The following is a 6,549-nucleotide window of genomic DNA, read 5'->3' as shown; positions in this document are numbered from 1 at the left end:
ATCCCATGACCACTAAACATAAATAGAAAGGAGATAAGAGAGATAGGAATAGAAAGGATATATATAAGGTGTGTGTGTGTGTGTGTGTGTGTGTGTGTGTGTGTGTGTGTGTGTGTGTGTGTTATAAGCGGTTAACCACGTGTACTGAGTAGAGATGACTACTATACGACTATCACCGGCAAGCGACTGCTTAAGGTGTCATAGCAATATCTAACTACTTATTACTTATAAATAATAAAACAATGTCTCTTGTTTCTTATCTTAGGTATACCGGTTATCGTTGTGCATGTTAAGTAGTAGTAGTGATAGTAGATTGTTCTCACAAACATCACATTAAACTTAATGCCGTATTGAGTATGTATTTTTCGTAGCTGTATATACTCTATATGCAAAATCGTATTATAATATTTAAATTTGCGACTGAACCAATATGCGACATTTTACCCCAAAACAATAAACTGTGGCGGTTTCTATTATTGATATGTAGAATTCTTTATCAGTAATCGCGCTAGCATTTAATCTTATCTGTGAATGTTCTCTCTGAACAAACCGAGAGTATTGCGTTATCAGGCTATACTGCTGTGGGAAGAACTACTGAAACACAGTTTTATCACATTTGTATGTTTTCCACTAATAAAAACGTATCTGAACGGCTTAATAGTGTTTTCGATTCGTTTTCATCAGAATTTCGAAACAAAGTGTAACCACAGAAGTGTACTGTGTGGCGTTTTCTACCTGGGCATAAATGGATACGAATTCCCTGCCATCATGTACGAAGCCGAGCAGAAATCTACTGTGCAGAGTAGGCAGCGCCTGCTGTGTGTGTAAGCCCCACTACACCACACACACACACACACGTACACGAGGTCCGATCCAGATTATTGGTGCAGTGTGGTGGAAGTGTATCCGCCAGGCTGAGTTCGATCACAAGCCAAGAAACGCGTACAAGACTGTGACAACTGTACGACACCCGCGCCGGGTCTTTCCTACACCGTCTCTATACTGTACGGTATAGTACGAATGCGTGAATACCCCTTATGTTTAGCTTTGGGCTGTGAATACTAAATTCGACTAATCAAGCATACCGTAATAATAAGGGCGTTAATGCTGAGTTCAGACATGCGGAGTAAATTCCAAATTTCTATAAAACGAGTTTTTATACTCAAATCACAGAGCGTAGGTATGACCAATTCTCTCTAATGAACTTCAATTAATAACAATGAGGAACATCGTCTCTATAAACTTTATAAGAGAGCACTAAGCGTTATTACTAAGTTCAGATATGCTCCGTGAATCTGTGAATAGAACGAGTGGCGGAGTAGAACATTAGCCATGCCGCGTTCACACGGAGCGAATCTCTCACACATCTCTCTTCGAGAATCACACATCTCTGTTCGATGTTCAAGGTCTGGAAAGCATCTCTGACCGCCTAACTTTGGTTAGCTTAAATGTTATAAGAGTTGCGTCTGTCGGCGAGACCTTAAAATCATTAACGTGAGATTTCGGGATTTATTTTTAACGTCAAGCTACTGCATGTGATGAGTCTGCGCTCCCGATTTTTCAAGTATAGTTTCAACTTATTTTATCTGGTATAAGCTAGGCATGTACGCATGTACACATGTACACATGTAACACAGGTGTCCCACTATGCTACAGGGAAATTCGGTACGACTAGAGAGCAATTAGGATGGAGATTTGCCATGTCAATCTACTAGTGGGTATGTGCTCTCTAAATTCACAATTTAAAGTATGATTTCACGGAAATATTATTTGATTAATGTGATAAAGGTTGCAAATACAGCTGCACGTGCTACGTAGGACACATATCGCCGTCTATTGGCTTCTTTAAATTTTATTGGTGTCACGTCATATGGGGACCCGTGAGAATCATTAAGGTATAAAATATCATGATTTATTTCTCATGTCAGGTTACTGTAACGAATATACGCACGCGCTCTGCTCAATCGCGCTCTGTCTCTTTTGTACAATTTCAACAAAATGTAATTTTATTTGACAGGCATTGGGTATTAGCGATCTTAGGTCTTCCGCTATAATACAGAGAACTTTTGGCACGACAAGTGAGAGATTCGGATATAGATATTTTATGTATAACTGTTATTGGGTATGCGATCTTTAAATCCAAAGTATTATTAAAAAAATACTGTTTGAGTCATATGGTAAAGTCTGGCCATAGAGCTACATTTGTTACGTATGACACATATCGACATCTATTAAGTGTTTTAATTTTATTAGTGTTACGTTAGTCGAGGGCGCATTATAATCAATAAAGTGAGGCATCGGAATTTCTTTAAAGTGTTAAACTACTGCAACTAGTGTGTGATTTCTATATTATCAACTACATACTATTTTATTTCGCAGAGATTGTGCATGAGCAATGACATTTCTTCTGCTATTCTACGGTTCTACTACTGACTGTTGTATGACTGTTGAGAGATCCGAATATAGACCTTTCAATTGAAACTACTTGTAGGTATGCGCTTTCTAAATCATATTGAAGTATAAATCTAAATTCGAATATAGATTTTAATGAATCTAAAAGTATTGTTTTAAGAATATGACATTTCAATTATTTAATATAAGCCGGCGACATACAACTGCATGTGTCGCATAGGCAAATATCGCTATCTATTGACTGATTTGAATTTTATTAGTGTTACGTCAGCCGGGGACACTATATGTTTTTCAGCAGAATCAACGATTGCCTTATCTTGGTCGTTACATGGGTACTGCGTTCTTGAGTTATGTTATGTCATTTTACAATCGCTTTTCCGGTAAGGCGTATTCGATAATTCAAGCGAATGGAGGGAAATTACGAAAGTACGAAGGTTAATTTAGACAAGATAGAATTAAAATATTGGAGTAGCAAACACCAAATGATATCATAACGCGATTGCATCTAAATATTTGGCTAATGTCGTCTACTCAGCTCGTGTTACGTCTACTTTATCTACTCAGTTTCGTGTTTCCGCAGCTTGAAACAAATGCTAATAATGCACAACTGAGAAGAAATGAACGCTATGCGATGCGAAATGCAACCTTAATGATATCACTATATACGCACTCGTCACCGAGTTACGAACCGAAAACTAACTACTTTGATCATTTGTTACCGTGACCCAAACCGCGAAAAATGGGTTAAACGCGCTGTGTCGCACCTAAAGCCCCCCTGCCTCCTATATCACTGCATAGTATCTCATGATGGCCGCAGGGCCGTAGTGGCCGCCACGGCAGCACGGCACTGCCGTGGCACTATTTTGGGAAAAAAATTCTGCAGGGAACCAAGGAGCAATATATACCAAAGAGATGAAACCCCGGGGGGGGGGCACTCACCCCACATTATGGTAGGTATGTGCCACTGCGAAGTCAAAAATGAGGGGGCTCTGGAACTAACTCAGACCTGAAAATGGGGGTCTCTGGAACTAATGTTTGTTGAATGTGGTATGCTCTGGAACTGGCTATGTTCGAAAATGGGGTCTCCGGAACTAGGATTTCGTTGAGATTTAATGCTATGACACTGGACACGTTTAAAAGAGAGGGTCTCCGGAATTATGGGGGAACAGTGATTTGCTTTAAAATCTATGCTGTAGCACTTGAACCAATAATTGTTGTATTATGTAGAGGAGAAAAAACATAACCCGGAGAGAGATGAACGCACACACACGCACGCGCACGCACGCACGCACGCACGCACGCACGCACGCACGCACGCACGCACGCACACATACAACACACACACGTTGCATGCATGCCTTGACGGCCCGACCTCAACGTATTCTGAAGTACGATGCACTGGAACGGAAATATTAAAAACTAGGGTCTCCGGAACGGCAAAAATGTAAGATCTGCATGGTAACTAAACTTAATGCTCTGGAACGAGATATTAAAAAAATGCGATGCACTGGAACGGAAGTGTAGGGTTAGGGTTGAAAATGGGGGTCTCTCCTGCGGCACATACCTACCATGCAATATATATGGCGTGCCCTCCCCCGACCCAGCACGACCCAGTTAAGGTTCAACAATGCAATGGTCATGCATGTGCACCGAGACATGTTAGATAAGGTAGATAAACAGGATGTAATTTCAGAATTTGTAGGTTGCCATCCAGACAGAAAAGATAAAATTGGAATAATAAAAAATTAAATGACAATTGTTATCTGACTGGACTGTCTGGTATTACTATTAATACTGATCAATTAGAAGTGTTATATCAGTGCTCTAAGATTTGGAATGTGTATTTAATATGACAATGTGCCTATTCAAATTCAAACTTCAAAACATACAGATGTACATAGTGAAAGTATAAATGCAGATTGAAAATAGGCTTATTTTTCATAATTATGTACTGATAAGTATATACAATTTTGTAAATAATGTTTTATTAGTTATCATACTCATAATATATATTTTAGATACTTTAGTCAAAACATCAGCTTTAGCTACATTCCACCTTTGAAATTTACAAATTGACCTTTTAAAAGGATCAGAATTGGTTGCTTTCAAAATAGCCTGAAAATGCAGGAAATGCCATTTCCAGGCTCTAGATTTCAAAATTTTTCGGGGGAAGTATGACCCTCCGCATCGGATACATATTTCTGCAGTGGCACTTTTTGGAAGGCCACTACGGCCCTGTCCAGGCCTATACGTATACTCTTCATGGCCTCGTATATCTCGACAGCACATATACATAGGCACATGCGAAGTGTCATCGCCAGGTGTATGTGTGGTGTGTGTGTGTGTGTGTGTGTGTGTTGTGTGCGCGCGCGCCGCGCGGCGCGTGTGTGTGTGTGTGTGTGGTGTGTGTGTGGTGTTGTGTTGTGTGTGTGTTGTGTTTGTGCTGTACGTGCGTGTGTGCGCGCGCGTGTGTCATGTGGTAGACATAATATTATAACTGCGAGCTTTTACAAGCTTGTATGTCATTGTACATCAGAAGTAGATAATAGGGATCTTTCCTATTATCTACTTCTAATGTACATAAACAGTTTATGATGAGTATTTCGTTTAGACCACTCTGAATTTTTGTGTGCACTACAAAAATCACATTTAAGTGACACGCGTACTAACGTAGTTATGAGTTGGCAAACGTGTGTGACTTGCAACATTTGCAAAACTAAGCAAAACTGAGTACCTATCATGATCCGTGGGAAACCTGAGAATTAACGAATCTGTGTTTTTCTTTCTTGAATCGGAGCAATCCACTGCACAGCTGTAACTACAATGACTTCTAGCTAGTGCCAATTTTACTTGACAGCTATTTTCGCCAGGGGCAGCACAATGAAAACGCTATAAACAAATAGAGAGAATCCAGTCCATTGAACTGTATATATTTATTATCTTAGTTACGCCCGTACACACGCCTGCACACACGCGCGCACGCGCGCACGCGCACGTTTACACAGATGCAGCGCGCACACGCATGCATGCACATATACACTGATTGACGCTCAAACAGTTTAACTGAATAAATTCTATTTAGCACAGCAGCGATAACGAAACTCACCCTATATTCCCTTTATTTAATTAGAGCTTATCCACCGTCGGTATACCAACACCAATTGACCAGTCATTGCTGACAACATACTGTCTTAAATGTCACGATATGCCAGCTACGCATGCATCCCCTCTCTCAATCGCTCTCTCTCTCTCGTCTCTCTCTCTCTCTCTACTCTCTCTCTCTCTACGTCTCTCTCTCTCGTGCTCTCCGCCTCGTTTACTCTCTCTCTCTCTGCTCTTCTCTCTCTCTCACCTCTCGACCTTCTCTCTCTCTTCTGCTCTCTGCAATGGTGCTCGCCATGGGCCATTACCTCCGCGAGAAGGAATATTTTAGCAAAGTGAATGCAATTTAAAATGACGAGGAGTTATTCCTAGCAAATATTCATATGATAACAATTCATTCGGTAGATTGCAACTTAAGAAATGGAGCAAAGCCTTTGCATGTAAGGTCCCCGTTGCATATATTCAGTCTGTACACAATTTGTCTACGTTAGATGTGTTAGCGGCAATGGCGAATATGCTCACAAAGAGGAGTTATTTTTGTGATGAAATGATTAATTTGTGGTTTGGGGTATGCTCAGCATAGATAATTAGTCCTAAGTTAAATTCGTTATCAGTAGACCCTGTGCAATAATTAGAGAGAGCGCCCTAGCCTGTAGTACAAAATAACTTACAATTTTATGCCCTCGCGTCCTTCCTCTTGGTTTCCTTGTCCCTCGCTCAGCCTACTTCTTCTTCTATCGTCTCAGCTATCTTTTCTGCGCGCTTTCCTCAGTCCCCCCCCTCTGCTCTCCTTCAGCAGACTATATATATTGAGGTTTTGTCTGTCAGTATGGTACGCCACGGCTTGAAAGGTCTCGCGCATGCGAAATATCTCGCGAGAAGAATGATTATTTTGCAAAACAGATTAGTGCATTTAAAATGACGAGGAGCTATCTAGGCAAAAAGATTTACATGATAATTTCCATCGGGTAAAGAACTTCACCTTAATAAATGGAGGAAGACCTTTGGCATGTAAGGTCCCCCTGCATATACGGA

This window comes from Priapulus caudatus, unplaced genomic scaffold (genome assembly GCF_000485595.1).
Source record: "Priapulus caudatus unplaced genomic scaffold, Priapulus_caudatus-5.0.1 Scaffold38, whole genome shotgun sequence".
Taxonomy (NCBI): domain Eukaryota; kingdom Metazoa; phylum Priapulida; class Priapulimorpha; order Priapulimorphida; family Priapulidae; genus Priapulus; species Priapulus caudatus.
This window is presented reverse-complemented; position numbering follows the sequence as displayed.